Below are 19,063 nucleotides of genomic sequence, written 5' to 3' on the forward strand. Positions count from 1 at the left end.
GAATCATTTACAGCAGGCAATAACTGACCATTACAATAATCAACACACATTTCCAGTTCATTATCAGTCAGCTGCTGTTTCCAGCCTCCCAATAGGCGGCCCATCACCCTGACAGACCTTGTGCCCAGCTGTGAGGCCAGACCGGCAGCATTATCAAAAAGGCAACCGCACACCTCCAGCACATTGCCCAACGTGAAGATCTTTGCCTCACACAGCCTTTGCCTTAGCGCCGGCTCGGACCCACCCTGAAAACGAGTCCCATGAACCACCGGCTCCCTCAGAAGCCAGTACAAAGAGCCACCGTCCTTCAGTCTCTCTTTCGTAAACAAGCCCCACACTTAGCAGTCCCTTGTAGAAATGGGGCAGGTTTTTCCATTGTACATCCCTTCAAATCCATGAGGAACAGTGGCTCAGCCATACTTAGTCCACCACACCGCTCCAGTATGGCTCGGGCCACAGGTCTCCAGACCAGATGAGCCGGTCCTGTCAGGAGTATCTGAATGAAATGGAGCCTGAACGCAGCTCCCCTACTTGCCAAGTTGACAAGCCCCTGTCCCCCTTGGGCAGGAAAAGGACACTCTGCGGGACCCAGTGCAACCGGTCCCAGAAGAAGTCCACCATCAACCCCTGCACCTTAGACAGCAGGTTCAGCGGCGGGTCCGTACACGCTAGCCGATGCCACAGCATGGAGGACACAAGATTGTTGATAATAAGGATCAGACCTTTCAGCAACAGTTTCGGAAGAATCTTCTGGACTTGAACTTTGTGTTGCACTGTATCCATGTCCCCAACCACCGCACTTTCACAGTCTTATTGTTGTCTCACTGTTATGTCCTGTCTTGCACTTTACTTAAAATTATTTATTTACTGTTGTATTGTTCTTAATTGTGAAAAAAGTATGCACTGTAATGCCAAAACACGTTCCATTTTGTACCTGTATGAAATGGCGAATAAAGTAATCTGAATCTGAATCTGAATCCATTTCCATCGCATCAGCCGGCCCTCCACTTGCTCTACCACACCGTCCCAATTCTTGGAAGAAAAAACCTCATCCCCAAGATAAATCCCCAAGTACTTTATGCCTCCTGTCTTCCATGTCAGGCCTCCAGGTAGCACAAGTCCATCAATTGGCCCTTTACCCACTGCTAAGGCCTCACTCTTCTGCCAGTTCACCCTAGCAGAGGAGAGAGTACTAAAAGCCATCACAGTTGATTGTACAATGTTAATGTCGTGCTGGGACTTTACCATAATCATGACATCATCAGCATATGCAGACAGTTTGAATTTTATGTCACAACCCGAAAAGAAAAACCCGACAAATGAGTCCTTAATCTGTGTAACAGCGGCTCTATAGCCAGACAGTACAACATTCCTGATAAAGAACAGCCCTGTCGGACTCCCCTCTGAAGCTCAAAAGCCGCACATAAACCACCGTTAATCTTAAGTACACTCTCAATTAGGCTTGGGCGGTATGACGGTATTACGGTATACCAGGGTATTTAGAAATCCCGACGGTATTGAAATCACAGATCCGTTTCAGTTTATATTACAGTGAAACAGAGTTTTAACAGTGGTTGGTTGTAGTGCACTGCACACACGCGCCAGCAGAGGGCGAGACCAGTCCTCACTAGTGGAGCGAGCCGCAGAGCTGGTTGTCTACACACAGGAGGAGGAGGGGAAACCCCGCTTCACTGGAAATTAAATGAGTCGAGACATGCTTACCGTTGGCGTGTTGCTTTATAACAGCGGAGGAGTGCAAGAATGTGACAATTTGACCATGTGACCGCGGCAGCGCGAGAGAGCGGCAGTGCGGAAATAGGTTGTCTATTGCCATTCTCTAAGACAAACTCTAACCTTAACCAGCTCCTTAACAGCGCCTAAACTTAACCGTTCTAACCTTAACCAACTCCGAAACAATGCCTAACCTTAACCATGCCTAACCTTAACCGGCGAAAGAATACACGTTAAAAAAAAATTTGATGGGATTCGAACTCGTCAACAACGGACCGCAGGACCGCTGCGCTGCCAGGTGAGCTGAGCTTCGAATGAAAATCATGGCGGATTAGGGCTACATAATGCCGCAAGCTCTGCCGCTCCGCTCCGCGCTCTGCCGCTCCGCTCTGCGGTTGCCGCGCCTGCCGCGGGGCGTGTCGCAGCCAATCAGGGAAAACGCGGAAGCAACGGCAGCACTGCTCCGCTGTTAATAAGCAATAGGCTTACCGTTGCTGCCTGGTGCTGCGGGCTAACTGGCTGTTCTGAGAGCTAACTTGTGTATGTGTATCACAACGGTGGTCACGCTTTTACGGTAATGTTGCGACAGTGCTGTGAAAATACCGTAAAGTGTTGTGGTAACGACAGTATGTGTTGTTGTGGACTGGTGGAGCAAGCAAATAAACGGTAAAATGTTACGTCGCAGTCCGGTGCGTTTTTGAATACACAATACTAACGTTACTAGTACTAGGGTGCTGCGGGGCTCCTGACTACCATTCTGAGAGTTAACGTTAGTATTACTAGGATGCTGCGGGCTTCTGGCTAGTGGCTACCATTCTGAGAGCTAATGATAGTAGCACTCGGATGCTGCGGGCTAACTGGCCATCTCCGCGATTTGTTTACTTGGTAACCCCCCCCCCCCCCCGCTGATGAAAATGAAAGTCATACCCAGTGGCGGCTCTGCCACTAGGGGCGCAAGGGCGCCACCCCCCCTTCAGGCCCTGCCTGGTTATATGAGAGTAGAACAAGAAAAAGTATCTTTTTGTTTTTTGTTTTATAGCCCTATAAATAATATAAACATGTTTAAAATGAATAATATTTACTCATTTTAAGTATGTTTGTATTTCCAATGCACAATATAACGTTATTATCTCAAATAAAAAAACACTCGTTTTCCTGAGCAGGAAGTGACATCACGTTTTTTTTATTTTTTTTTATTTTTTCGTATTTCTCGGCCCGGGCTAGACACGATAGCGCTCTGAGTGCGCGTCACAGTTTGATCGCTGTATCCGTCACAGCCAATCAGTGCATAACGCGTTGTGCGTTGAAATATGACTATTATGTTGGAATCCGGGCGCGATTTGAAGCGGTCTAGCCAGTAGCGTCAAGAATGTCTGTAGCCGCATTTCGCGGAGACGCTCTCTGATTGGCCGACGCCAGTATTTTTTTCCGTAGCAGAATTTCACAGAGACGATCTCCGATTGGCCGAATCCAATTTCTAATGTTCCAATTCTAGCTTATTCCAATTCTAGCTTATTCCTAGGTTGGTGATGCAGGCAGCTGTTTGTCTTAGAGCGTGCCGTGCCCGTGACTGCAAGTTCTTTAGACTGTTAAGCTTACGCACTCTTTCAAAGTTGGTTAAGGTTAGAGTTTGTCTTAGAGCATGGCGATAGAACGCCAGGTAGTTTGCAGTCTGTTCGAGCGGAAATGGACAAAGGAATGAAGTACTTGTGTTGTGTGGTGCTTCTGCTAACAAGCTAACACTTGGCTAACAAGCTATATGGCGGATGCAGTCTGGACACAGTGAACAGTGGTCTGGAATTAAACATCAACAGTGGATTATACACTTTATCAAGGCAAGCCCTGGACGTGTCAACTAAACAGTGAGTGAGTCTCTCTCTCTCTCTCTCTCTCTCTCTCTCTCTCTGTGGTTAACGTTAACGTTTGTAAATAGTTTTTTTTTTAGGAGCAGTACTGTTAGGCTACTGCTGGCCATTCATGAAGCGAGACATTGCTGATTGTTTATTTATTTTATAACACAAGACTATGACTACCAACTGCCTAGCCAGCCGTGTATCAATCTTGGATGCAATAATAACGTTACCACCACACTGACTGTGTCGATGGCTCATTGATTTAACTACTGCAGCTCTCTCGGATTGAAAATACGTGGATTATGGCTTGTTCAATATCGTCTATGTTTGAATGAATGAATGAATGAAAACTTTATTAACAGATTGCAGAATGGGTACAATACAGTACGGCTCAATACACACAATTGTTAAGGGGATGCAGACCAGAGAAAGACGTTTGTCTTGTTTACATCAGGGTCCCAGATTTTCGATTCATAACGATAGTTTAATAGCTAGCCTTGGCTCGTTTAACAATATGCAAAATATGTGTACAGCCCTGTACTCATACTGAAGTTATTCTTGGTATATAATAGGTCTGATTGTGTAACGAATCGATTCCACGTCGTGCTGTGTGTGAGAGAGAGAAGGAGAGAGGGAGAGATCTGCCTGTGTTTGGAGACGGGGCGAGTTTTGTTTCTAACTTTTCTATTTATATATTGTGTTTCAAGTTGTGAATTAGAGTCTAGACTATACTTTATTTGACTGGTTGTGTGTTGTTGTAGTAACAGCTGAGCGACTCGTTCATAAGAGCCGATTCATTGCCGTGAGCGTGAGTCGAATCGCTCACGTCTTGCCATGAGTCTGTTGCGTGGTACTGTACATATTTGCAAAATGTTTGGTATAGCGCCCCTAGTGGCGAAGAACCCACCGGCCGCCACTGGTCATACCGTCATATACCGTACCCGGGGTATTAGGTCATCAAGGTATACCGGTGTGAAAAAAATTATACCGCCCAGGCCTACTCTCAATGTCTCTGTACAAGACCTGGATCATAGCTATAAACCCAGATCTGAAACCAAAAGCCTGCATTGCTTTCCACAGGTACTGATGTTCAACTCGGTCAAAAGCCTTTTCTTGATCTAGAGAAATCAGACCAAGTTCACAACCCAAAACACCAGAGAGGTCCAAAATGTCTCGAATCAACGTAATGTTGTCAGATATCAACCTGCTGGGCATAGGGATGGGACGATACATCGATCCAGATCGATATATCAATCTATTATCAATAATCAAATAGGATCGATGCAACGTAAAAAGATCGATTCATATTGCAATACTCTTATTTTGAAAATCCCCTCGTGAGCATATCCGCCCGGCCGGAACAACAACATTAGCTCAGCGCAGCTCCGTGTGTAGATGTTAGATAGTATTGCTTCAGAGTCCGCCTATTTTGCCCGAAATAAGTGCCTGTTGTTTTTTCCCCCACAAGGGGTTAAATGCATCCAACATGCGTTCCATCCTCGCCATTCCTTTATGCCCACGTTGCGTTAAATACCGAAATTAACGTTGAGTTAGCGTGAGCTAACTAAGCTAAGCAGCTAACCAGGAGAGGAGAGAGGAGAGGGGACTTGGGAAAAAGCAGGGGTGGGGGCACTGGGCAGTCTGTGTGTGTGTGTGTGTGTGTGTAGGTGTGTAGGTGTGTAGGTGTGTAGGTGTGTAGGTGTGTAGGTGTGTAGGTGTGTAGGTGTGTGTGTGTGTGTGTGTGTGTTACTGAGGATGGACAGATAATGTTGATATTTAAACATGAATACATAATATATGTATTCATGATCATCATGCAACATAAAACAATTGTAGGAAGTTTGGAAGAGGAAGGGGTTTTAGCTTGCGTGTTGTGAGTTCCAAAACATTTTACTTAAAGTTTAAAGCTCAATATATAAAAAGTGAACAGGAGGTCTATTTGTATTAAAAACAATAGATTGTTTTTCATTTAAATGTCTGGAAGAGCTAAAAAATAAAAACATCAATTGATATTTCCGTAGCCTTTTTTTAGTTGATCTAAATGTGACGGATTGTGTTAAATGGCCACATAATATCGCCTCATATCGATCGCAGGCACCTGAATCGAATCGTATTGTATCGTGGCAGACTTTGTGATATCGGCAAATATCGTATCGTTGTCCAAAGAATCGATATCGTATCGTATCGTGATGAAACTGGTGATTCCCACCCCTAGCTGGGCACACAGTAGGTTTGGTTCACATGGATTACCTGCTCCATCACCTTCCTCAGTCTCATTGCCAGTACCTTTGAGATAGGGCTGGGCGATATAACGATAACGATAATTATCGCGATATATTTTAATAATCGATATCGGGAAAAAAATATATCGGAAAAATATATATATCGATTTATTTTTATTTTTTTTGTGACCTGCAACAGGGCAGTTTTAAAACCAGAGACAGTGGACAGACTTGTCTGCAACTAAAGTAATGGCTTTGCTTGTCCAAATGACAATACTGACCAAATTGAGATTTATTTTTCTCTTGTCCATTTATTTTGTTTGCTTTCTAATTTAAAATACAGTTTGAAACCGTCTGTACACAGTAGGCTATGTGTGCTAGCAGAGCTAGACTCTAGTCACGAGTCACGGTGCACATGTGGTGGTTTGTCCACCAAAAAAGCGCCAAAAGATAGAAAAGAAACTAGCAGAGCCAGAACTGTTCAACTCCCCTGGAGCCACAGCCAGTAGAGAAGCCGGTTTACTTTCGCTTTTAAACCAGCTGCAGCCTGAGAACTGGAGTGTGAGGGGATGTAACACTAAAGATGGCAGCAACGACAAAGAATTGCTGCAAAATAAACATACATCTGTTGTTTAAAAAAATTTATAATAATCATTCTAAACTTATAACAATTTAGATAATTATCGATATCGAGTGATATGATAACATTATCATATCGTTATCGCGATATCATTTTTTGCCATATCGCCCAGCCCTACTTTGAGAGCACTTTATAATCTGAGCAGAGTAAAGACACTGGACGCCAGTTCCTGATGTTCTGTAAGTCTCCCTTCTTGAAGACTGATGGCTGCTCTCCTACAGCTCAGAGGCAGCCTCCCCTTTCTCAGACTATCGCCGAGGACACTCAAAAGATCCTCACCAATCACAGACCAGAGAGACTTATAAAAATCAACCGGGAGACCGTCTATCCCAGGCGCCTTCCCACTCTGCAAAGCCTCTAGCAGCTCTTGGCCTGACAGCTGTGCTTCCAGCTCTGCGCCGTCCTCAGCTGAGACTCTAGGGAGGCCCTCAAAGAAGGACCGTGCCACCTCCGGCTCTTCTTGGTACTCAGTTCTATAGAGCTCTTTGTAAAAACCAACCGCACACTGACTGAGGTCGGCTGTCTCATGTAGTATCTGCCCAGTGTCTGACCTCAGAGAGTGTAGCAGCCTCTTTTGGCCATTCTTGCTCTCCAAACCAAAGAAAAAGTGAGACGGAGCATCCATCTGGACCACGTTTTGAAAACGGGACCTAACCAGAGCGCCCCTAGCAGAGATACCCAGCAGGTCAGACAGAGCTGATTTTTTCCTTTTGAAAACTTCAATATGTTCTCCTTCTCCAGTGGAGCCTGCCAACTCCTGCATCTCCATCACTTCTCTCTCCAGAGCTCTCATAGACACAGTAACATTGAGAGTGTACTGTAGGCAAAGCTGTTTTATATGTATTTTACCTACATCCCACCAAAGTTGCAGTGAACTAAAGTCACGTTTAGTTTGCCTATAGTCAGCCCAAAAAGACCTAAAAGCATCCTTAAAACCATTGTCAGACAACAGAGAGACATTAAAGTGCCAATATGCACTTTTACACTTTACATTTTTTATAAAAATGGAACACTGCACAAGGGAGTGGTCAGAGAAACCAACCGGACTTATGGAACAGCTTGTGACCACACTTATGTGATGTTCAAAACAATACAAATGATCAAGCCTGGCTAACTATAAATAATTATCCCTGGAGGGGCGTGTTCGAATCCAGCTCTCCACATTGTTTTTCAGTTTGGCTGGTCGTCCGCAGTAATACACATTGGCCGTATTACGGGGAGGGAAAACTGAAGGGTGGGGATCGAACGTTGTGAACAAGCGACTCCTACAAGTCGGTTGGTGCGCCTGCGCAGTAGAATCAGGAAGTGTCGGGGGCAGCGTGAGCCTCCCACGCGTTACTCCTCGACACTGAGAGATCGAGCTGCGCAGGTGAAAAGATGCGACTGCTGTTACCTCAAGTACCGGAGGGGACTTGTGCTATGTATGACTTAGTCCACATTGCAGCCGGCTTGTGGGAGGCAAGAAACAGCGTCCGTGACAGGGGAGGGTTGAATTGGATGATACGAAATTGGGATGGGAGAAAAATATGGAAAAATGGGAGAAAAAGTGGATAAAAAAAAAAAATCCCTGGAATGAGCCCAGGTATACTGCCACTGATTAATGTGGATATATCTCTAAATATCACACAGTTCAAGGGTTTCAACCAGTCGTATAAGACAGGCTTTAGAAGCCGCATGCGGCTCCTGATGATTCCTGTCTAACACAGGATCTTCTGTGCAGTTAAAATCACCACCCACAAACAGATACTCCTCACCACTACAAGCACTAAGAGTCTTTTTTAACTCATCCAAAAACAATAACCTTTCCAACCCCACCGTTGGAGCGTATACATTTACAAAACACATCTTTACATTTTCAAATACAGCACAGAGTTTAAGAAACTTGCCTGGAATGATCTCATCAACAATACATGAAGCAGGTAGAAAATCCCTAGAAAAAAGAATGCCAACTCCCCCACTGCTACTACTCTTATGACTGAAGAAAGCTCCCCCACCCCACTCCCTCTTCCAGTCAGATTCATTTTCAACCGTGCTGTGAGTTTCCTGAAGAAAAGTAGCATTTAGCTTCTTGCCCCTGATCAGGCTGTACAGAGCAGCTCTCTTACCATCTTCTCTAGCACCATTAACGTTTAAAGACCCCAGTTTAAAGTCACACATGTTTAGTATAGAGCAGCAACCAAACAACAAAAAAACACATTAGCCTCCTCGTTGATTTTTGCTCTGACTTTTGACAATATTTTCTTTAAGCGGAATCCCTCTTGGTGAGAGAAAAAAGGTTGCCCTGCCTCCTTCCCGCTCCCCATGTGTATTGTGACAGAATCGTGAAACATCCTTAAATCAGGGAAAAATTCCTCTAATTTAACAGAATTACCTTTTGTATTTTTCAAAAAGGTTTTTATCTGTTCGAAAGAGAACTCGGGCTGTGATAAATCACTCAAGAGCTCATCCTCCTCTTCCTCACTGCTACTACTACTGTGTGCTTTTCCTTGTTTGAGAGGGGGCGGGGCTCTGCTCCTTCCTTGCTGCCACCTTACTAACCTTTGCGTCCTGCCCGCCAGTAGCCCTCGAAGTAGCCCTGCTTTTCCTTTTCCGTACAACTTTCGAAAACTCCATCTGTCATCTTCCTCAACCAGTACAGACTCCGCTATCCTGGTTGCCATACTCTCCAAATCTTCTCACTTCGACCTGAATATCACTGTTCAAATCAATTAGCAGATTCCCCTGAATAGTGCTGACGCTTTGAGCCTGCACAACATTTTCCCCACTCTCTCCACTGTGTACCTGTGCTTTTGCAATAATTGCATTTGGCCGCTCACTCACACTTGTTTCCGCTGCTGTGCGTGTAACAGTAGATTTACTCGCAGCAGTGCGGGCAGCTGCCAAAGGCTTATTCGCTGCTGTCTGACTGCTATCTGCTGTAGCCTCAGCGCCAGCAGTCGGCTGTTCACCCATTTTCGCTGGGCACACACGAATCAAATGACCCTCTTCCCCACACCCAAAGCACTTCATTCTGCCTGAGCTCACATGAATGTCGTAGTCAAAATCGTCCAGCCTGAATTTGAAAACTAAACTCAGTTCCTCGTCTTTCTTCTTCAGAATCATATGTACTTGTCTCCTAAAAGACACGACATGTTTAACGTGTCGAGAAGTACCCCCGAGAGAGATCATTTTAATCGGTGAAACTAACTGGCCAGCTCTTTCTCCAAAAGTCCAATCTTCAAAAACGGGGGGACATTCGAAATTATAACTCGCTTTGCTGGGTTCGGGGGAGTGACGAGTGGAAACACAGTAGTAAGTGTCTCCCGAATCACCACTCCACTTACTACCATCTGATTCACTTTAAAGGTAGAATCAAGGAAAATGACAACTGCTCTATTCATCCTAGAAGCTGACTTAACACTTGCATTTCCCATGACTGCGCCGACAGCCAAACAACATTCTTCCACTGACACACCGTGGTCTGGAGAGAGTCGCAAACCATGTAAGTTTTGTCCAAACCGGAGGGTACTCTGCCGTGCTGCTCCGCCATGCCTGTGTAAAGGCACGACGCAGCACTCACCAAACAATTGTCACTCTATACTACAGCTAAACTCAACAAAAACAACTAAAGCCAACACTCATAAAAGCGCACAGAGAGAGAGAGAGAGCGAGAGAGAGACTCTCATACGGAGAGGCTCTCTGTCTCCCCCTGCATTTACACACAATCGCGAGTTGAGCCACGCACACGTACATGCGCGCTCACGGAGCAATCTCTCCTCTCTCTCTCTCGCTCGTTCTCTCTCTCGCTCTCTCTCTCTCGTATGTATCACGCTGTGTGGGTGACTGTCACTCAAAGCGCATTGCTAGTATGGGCGGAGCCCAGCCAAAAACACCTTGGAACACCAATTGAATGCAGAAAATGCTGCTTGAAAGTACTCGATTAGAAATACAAAACAATGAATTTTTTTGAAAAAAACATTACAGATGTGTTCCATAGATTCACAGGAATTGTGTAAAATTGCCCAAATAGTGAAAGGAATAGCAAAATAGGGGACCTTTAAAAAACGTGTCATTGTCCATCTGCACTGTGAAGCGCCGTCCAATGAGTTCTGAAGCATTTGGCTGAATATGAGCAGATAATATTGCCCGAAACACTTCAGAATTCATCCTGCCGTCATATCATCAATAAATACAAGGGAACCAGTTCCATTAGCAGCCATACATGCCCACGCCATAACACTACCACAAAGTTGATCTTTGTCTCATCTGTCCATGGATGTTGTTCCAGAACTGAACAGGCTTTTTTTAGATGTTTTTTTTGGCAAAATCTGGTCTTTTTGGGGCTCACCAATAGTTTACATCTTGTGGTGAACCCTCTGTATTCACTCTGGTGAAGTAATCTCTTCACTGTGACCTTGACACAGATACACATACCTCCTGGAGAGTGTTCTTGATCTGGCTGTTGTGAAGGGGTTTTTGGTGTTGTGAGCTCACCAGTGCGTTCTTTCTTTTTAATAATGTACCAAACAGTTGATTTGGCCACACATGTTTTCGATACCTCTCTGATCAGTTAGATTTCTTCAGCCTAAGGATGGCTTGCTTCACTGATAGTGACAGCTCTTTGGCCCACACTTATAATAATGAGGGCATAACACACACAATCCTATGTCTGAAGAGAGGACATTATATTACGTACATCACAAACACACACACACACAGCATCCCAGGAGGTGAGAGGACATTATATTATTACACACACACGTCCGAAGAGAGGACACCATATCACATACATAACATGGCCATGGAACAGCTGAGCACTGCAGCCAATTGTCCAATAACTTTTGGTCCCTTAAAAAAAGGGGGGGGGGGTGCACATATATACATTGAAACCATTCACCTGATTTGGATGTAAATACCTGAACTATTTGGTTTAGTTCCAGTTTCAATAAAATGTACAATATTTACAGCTTGTATCTCTATGTTTCAGAGGCTTGTCATTTAGATCAGCGGTTCTCAAACTACGGGTTGCGACCCAAAGTGGGGTCATGGCGTGGGTAGGTCACAGTGCTGGTAACATATTTTGGCTAAATATGCCTCGTTTTATAAATGTGTATTGATAACATAGTGCTGTAATTACATTTTCTAATAAATATGCATGATCAAGTTCAACAACGTGTGCTTTTATTTTGATGTTCCTTAATTCCACGTTGAAATAACGCGATACATTAAGTGGGGGCTCGCCAAATGAATCCTAAATAAAATGGGGTTGTGGTATAAAAAAGTTTGAGAACCCCTGATTTAGATAATAAACTTTAATAAATAACTATGTTTGGATTCATCTTCCAGTTTCAATAAAACATACAATATGTACGCCTTTGTTTTGTAGGCTTGGAATTTAGATAAACTTTATTATTGGATGACTGACAATCTGACTATTTGGTGATATAGATCAACCACCTGGCATTCTTAACTTATAGGCTATTATGCCACTTATCCCCCATTCTGAATGACTAATTTGACAGAGAAGGGTTATGTCTAAAGAACTGTACGAGATATCTCCATACAACCACTAGTTGTTCAATAGCACCCTAGACAATTCAGCAATGGACAAGTGATAGGGTCCATATGTTTCTATCACCACCAATTATTTTATTTTTTTTATTTCTGTTAATGTATTTTTTTTTTTTGTATACTCTTTTTTTTTTTTGATCTTTTTCCCCCTCCATTTTCCTCCGATTTTCTCCCATCCCAATGTTAGTCGTATGCCAATTCCCAGTCCCTTCCTGGTCGCTGCGCACTTACCCCCCACAGTCAGATCATCTGGGAGAGTGGAGGCTACCACGTGCTTCCTCCGACACACGTCCAGCCAATCACCGCTTCTTTTCACCTGGCAGCGCGGATTCTCATCGAGAGGGCGTAGCGTGTGGGAGGACCACACTATCCCCCTCAAGTCCTATCCGGGCTTAGCAGGCGCCCCGACCGAACTGTAGGAGTCGCTGTTTACAACGACCCGGACCCACCCCGCCAGCTTCTCCCACCCTCTAATACAGCCAATTGTATTAGTGCAGACGGCCAGCCAAGCTGTTGACAACCCCGGAGCTGTGAGCTGGATTCGAACAGGCGAATCCAGCTCACAGCTCCGGGGTTGGTGACGAACGCAATCTCCGCTCAGCCACCTAACCGCCTAGCATAGCTGTCTCTTGATGACACGGTACAGACAGGATGTTGGTTGAGAACTAGTTGTAAGGTATATCTGCATATCTGTACTGTCTTGATTTTGTGCTGAATAGAAGGGATATGTGAACGGGAAGAAGGACGCAATCCTAACTGCATGCATTTACATGCTTTTGAGAAAGGTCAGTGATGGAGGATGAAGGGTTGGATTTGTAATGCAGTGATGGTGATACAACCAAAGCTCGGGTATAAGAGAATGTTTGCTACTGCTGTACTACACCCAGAGAAGAGAGGTTGACACGTAGTATATTCTGGGTTACCTGTTTATTTATTTATTTTGTTTGTTTAGTTGGTTTTTGTGTGTGTCCCCCACACCCCTTCCCCTTCCCCAAGCATAGCTGTCTCTTAATGATACGGTACAGACATGATGTTGATTGAGAACGTGATGTAAAGTATATCTGCATATCTGTACTGTTTTGATTTTGTGCTGAATAAAAAATATATATAATCAACAAAGTACAATTTCCGCCAAGACTAAAGCTATGTTTACAGGACTATAATTCACAATTTATTTTAGGTAAATAATTTGTCTGACTATTGATATGACTATGATGTAGGGCAGCTACCTGGTTCATATTTCAGCAAATCTTATGAGGAAGAGAGTAAGCATTCACAAGTGATGGGCTTTTTTGTCACCTTTCCTCTAATCGGACTGGCTTAATTTGGCCCGTTTTCAGAAATTGGGGTAGTTCTAAAGAATAGCCCAAACAAATAAATAATCCATTTCATTAACAGGTACAAACTGGGGATGCACAATATTATCAGTGACCATATCAGTATCAGCAGTTGTCTGTGATTTCTCTTCATATAATCGGTCAAATGAGAAAAACTGGGCACATACAGTATACGTTGGCAAACATGCATCAGCTGGTGATAGTTATTGATTGTATCGGTCCGATGGGCAAAACAGGGCTGTTGTGATTATTTCTCTGTCTAGCTGCGGTTGTGTGTGTTTTTCTTTTGTTGGCCACAGAGCTGTTTTTTCTTTTTAACATGCTGATTATTAATTTTCAATATAGAATATTTGTTGACAGCCCTACAAGTACACTTAGTTACTGCACACTACATCACACCTGAGTGGAACATGGAAAGCCAAACTTTCTCCCACTGTACCGAAAACCCGTACCAAACCGTGACTTCAAAACCAAGGTACGTACCGAACCGTGGTTTTTGTGTACCGTTACACCCCTAGTATTGGCCAACATTTTCATATTGGTGCATCCCTAGTACAAACGCATGCACACACAGGCCTGTCTGAGGGAATAAGAGAAATGGACATCATGTTACTATGAAAACACAGAGAACATCCAAAGCAAGGTATTTCTATTGACTACATTCATTCCCTGACCACCAACCTTAACCTTACCCTATGATGTCACTCTCTCCTCCTAATCTACCTCACAACGCAAAGCATTTAACACATCCTCTTTTGTCGACAGCTAGCATAACATTAGGTAGTAGGTACCATAAATTAGAGCTAACGTTAGTTGCTGTTATTCATTCATTCCATTTATATAGCGCTTTTCTAGACACTCAAAGCGCTGTAGGGTGGAAATTGCCTCCTTCACCACCACTGATAGCACCCAACCTTGGGCTACGCAGGCTCAATGGCTGCCATACACTGGCACCAGGCACACGTCACACTACACAATGTGGCTGAATGGCTCAGGAGACAGGGATTTATATCAGCCAATTAACTCTTTCAGCGCCAGCCATTATCTCCATCCTTGTAGTCAATGGGCCACAAAAGATAGGCATTTTCACTGTGCGTCACGATGTTTGCAGAGCTATATCTATATTCTATATTATAGCTATGGAGACAATACTATGGCTCATTTGACAGTCACTATCTCTCGTCCAACATGTAAAAAATAGTAAATTTTTTCATGTATATGTTCGCATGTTATCCCGTGGTGAATATTGTATAGTTTCAGAGTGATCCTGGCTAATTCCTGGAAGCCGAGTTATGGAGCTATGTGCATTTTGCGAAAGTCGTTCGCATTGCTCGGCTGGACACGATATTATTTCCAAATCAAAAGGTATATAATAGGTATTATGTTTCATCATGAAGGGGGGGGGGTCGTTTTGTGATGCTCTGATAGTCAGCAACGGCATACGTTTTGAATACTACATACGTTGATCGTCGCGATCGATGTGAAATCATTGTAGGATAAAAGTAGAATTGATGTCATATAGTCCTTACCTTTGATAGGAGGTATTGCAAAAATAATATTCCAATTGTCTGATCACGATTTCCAGTATTGATGTCCATCGGGTCCCTGACATGAAATGGGACAAACTATGCAAGTGTGCTGGACGCGTTCCAAAGGGCTCGAATGAAGCCTTTCACTTGCCCGGGTACCATTTCTCCACCCCGGACCATATATAATGTAACAATAAGGTTTCAAAGGGTGGGCGATACTGCCACCTAGAAGGATTCGGCTGGCATTGCAATCTCGGCGTCTCAGAATGAGTCCCAATGATACACCGACGTCCGTGAGACTGTTTAGAATAAAAAAATCGAATAAAAGAAAAAACGATGAAAACGTTCGAAAACCCGACTATAGTCGGGGTTTGGCGCTCAACGGATGGCGAGATAACCAGACTATAGTTGTGGTTGGCCATGAATGAGTTAAGGGGAAGGGATTATTCAGTGGCCTTGATGTCAGAGACCTGATTGGGAATTTGGCCAGGAACGTCAGGGAACCCCCTACTTTTTGCGATAGGCGTCCTGGGTTCTTTAACTCTTTAATGGCCATACCTGAGTATAGTTGGGTGATCTCGCCAACGGTTGAGTGCCAAAACCAGAGTATACTCGGGTTTTGATCCTTTGATCTTTTCCTTTAATCCCCGTTCTATACGGTCAGCCGGAGCCATCTAGGTGTCTATGATTCATCTACCTACGTTGGGCGCCTCAAAACCTATAGTGTCCCCTAAACACGTGTAATTACATATAAACGAGTAATCGCTGGAATTATTCTTTTTGGAGTACCTCCTGGCTAAGGTAAGGACCCCCTATGTCTATTTTACCGAACCTGAAACATGTTTCTGTATTAAACTATCACAGTGGCTTACTTTACCGGACATAAACCAAGCTTCTTCTAACGATCGGATTTCCGGGGTAAGGAGTATTTTGGGGTTTCAGGGAATCAACCAGAACGATTCAGGCTTATTGCATATAATGCGTCCTATCTCGCGATCTAAGGAAAAAGACTGGATTATTCCGGAAATGGGGCACTGTTTAGCGTGTAACAAACTACAGTGTGTAGAAATGAGCTGATTAGTCAGTAATGGACTATGAACAATGCCTGTAAAATGAGCCATACTGTAGGAGCCATTCTCGAGTTATTTAATCTTTGAGTTTGTAACATGCAATTATTTGAATTATGAAAATTCTTTATGGATTACGAAATATGAAAACGAAAACTGATAATTTGATTGACAAGTCATATTATCTACACTGATTATGTTATTGTAACTATTCTTATGATTTGAAACTATGTGTACTTTCCCTTTAAAGAGACCTACCTGAGCTATTCACCTGTATGGTTTACCTTGATAAGGGGTGGTGGCCTGCGTGGGAGGGGTGGAACGGGAAAGCAAACAGTTTTTTCACCACACCGCACGCAACGCACGCATGTACTGCATGTATTAGATATTAGGGCTGTCTTAAATACTTCGAAGCTTCGTTCGATGGCACAAGCTTCGAACATTAAAAAAAAATCGAAGTAAAAAACAGTTTTTGCACCGCACGCATTTAACGCATGTATTAGATATTATACGAGTTTTGTTTGTTTTGCAGCTTGGAAATAAATGATCGATTCATTGTGACAGCCAAACGGATGGATCAGAATCTTTATTATGTGCGCTTAGACTAAAGCTATCCCCGGAGTGGAAGTGGCAAATAAGAAATACGAAATTGTTTGTAAATTGCCACTATACATACCATTGTCTCCATAGCTATAATACAGAACACATGGTCTGCAAACATAGCTAAAATGGTCATTAACGCTGGACCCAAACAGTGCTGATGGCAAAAGCTAGTGGGCGTGAATGAGTTAACAACAGAGATTCAGTCAGGACCTCGGTTTAGCATCTCATCCGAAGGACAGCACTCACAGATATACGGTGCCCTTATCACCGTAACAGGGGCATTGTTAATGACTAGTCCAGAGGAGAGAGTGCCCCCTGCTGGACAACACCACCACTTTCCGACAATGGCCTTGACCGGGGCTCGAACCGGTGATCTTCCGATCATGAGTCCGGTGCTCTACCCATGTAGCCACGCTGCCGGTCAAAGACCATCTGTAGCTGTAGCCAACATAGCAGCTTTAATGTTCGCTAGCAAATGTTAGCACTAGTTCTTGCTAACAGTCAAAAGAGGAAGCTAGACACTTTGCATTGTGGGATAGATGGACAACCTGACCAAACCCCTAACCACTTTGCAAAATGAAAGTCAGTCAGACTGCTGAGCGTCTGGGGCAGAGAAGGGGCGGAGCCGAGGTGCGGTGCTCCTTCGCTACAGGCAAACCTCTGGGAAACGAGGCAGACGAGGGAGTCTACTAAATTCATGGAGTGAGACGTGGAATTGTTTACACCAGTAAAAGTTAATTTGATTGAATGGATTTGCCATGGAAGCCAAGCTAGACACTTTGCATTAATATATTGACATTTTAAATTCTGAATGTTGTTCACAAAATGATAGATACCAAATTAGCTTTCTGTGCGGTCAGTAGAAAGCTATCCGGCTGCAAGCTAGCCTAGCATAGCACAAATTATTGGAAGCGGAATACGGACTCCGGGAGAGGCGTTTTTGGCCTAGGCTAGGCTGGTATTCCGTATCAACTTCCATTCTTCTCTAGCTAAACATCAATACCCCACTAACCTATGGACAGTTTAAAAACATGATCACAAGTCTCCCTATTTCAGTCTGCGGTTGTTTTGAATTTTAATCTGTGTTTTTTTGTGTTTTCATTTACTTATCTATTCTACTTCATCAATGCTGATTTTCTTTTAATAAAATAAAATAAAGATTTAATTGAATTTCCAGTGACCTCAATACAGTACATACACCCACACTGGCCAAACTCTGACATAATGCAGGCAGGCTCTCTCTCTCTCGCCCTCTTCCCACCTGTCTCTCTCCTGGGTAACATTCCAGCAGATCCTGTGGTGGTGACAATCAGTTGGGTCATTTACATTTACATTTACATTTAGTCATTTAGCTGACGCTTTTATCCAAAGCGACTTACAAGGTCACTTACAAGGGTCAGTGACCAGCGTAAACATACACCATTGTGTTTGTGTCCAAAACGCCCACTCCAAAACACTGTGAGCCCGCCCACTCCAAAACACTGCACACACACACACACACACACACACACACACACACACACTAGGGCTGCACGATTTTGGGAAATAATCTAATTGCGATTTTTCTGACAAGATATTGCGATTGCGATAAAATTTGCGATTATAATTAAATGTAACAGCCCCACAGAGGTTTATTGTAAAATGCGGCTTGCATCTGGCCTACGCGGTGGGTCTTTTCAGGACACCGAGCCTGAAAATGTTTCTTTTTACCTGGGAATCGATACCGGTACCCAACGGTACCTTTTTTTCTGTACTTTACTCTCCCTCTCTGAAGTCTAAACTTCACAACACACAATCTAAAACCCCTTACCTCCCTCTCCCAAACCGATCTTGTATCTCAATGGGACTTCCTGGTTAAATAAAAAAAATAAAAAATAAAATATATATATATATATATATATATTACTTGCAATATTATATATTTTTTGCAATTTGATAATTGCATCATTCCAAATCTTTAAATTCCAAAAATGTTAAATAGATTAATCGTGCAGCCCTAACACACACACACACACACCTCCTGCTGAGAACATCTGTACCACAACTAGGGATGGGTACCTTTCACATTTGAACCGATACCGGTACCTGTGAATCGATACCGGTACCCAACGGTACCTTTTTTCGGTACTTTAGTCTCAAGAAATTTAATTTACCTACCTCAGTCGTAAAAAAAAATCCAAACTTCAAATAACTACAATTTCGACAGTTTTCGGCTTGTCATTGCTCCGACTGCTTTGTTGTTGAATCAAGTCAAATCCTAGGTAAGCATATATTGTGCGTGTGAACGTTGACATGAAAAGAAAAGTAAAAAAATAAAAAAAAAAATAAAAAATAAAAAAAGAATAAAAAAAAAACGGTTTCTCACTTGATTCGATACTCTGTAGTACCGACGTGTTTCGGTTCGGTACCTCAAAAGTACCGAATTCGGTACCCATCCCTAACCACAACAGCCCACCAAAACAGCCCTGACAGCTGCCATGGCGACCCAGCATCTAACCATCAACCACCACCCCCACCCACACATCTAGTGT

At 43.5% G+C, this 19,063-nt stretch overlaps 1 protein-coding gene across 4 annotated transcripts in view; it reads right to left on the reverse strand.

Annotated features, from left to right (window-relative positions):
* pcsk5b (proprotein convertase subtilisin/kexin type 5b) overlaps nucleotides 1-19,063 on the reverse strand; it is a 292,169-nt gene that overhangs the window by 121,922 nt on the left and 151,184 nt on the right. The window lies entirely within an intron of this gene.

This window comes from Notolepis coatsorum (genome assembly GCF_963971535.1).
Source record: "Notolepis coatsorum genome assembly, chromosome: 2".
NCBI lineage: Eukaryota > Metazoa > Chordata > Actinopteri > Aulopiformes > Paralepididae > Notolepis > Notolepis coatsorum.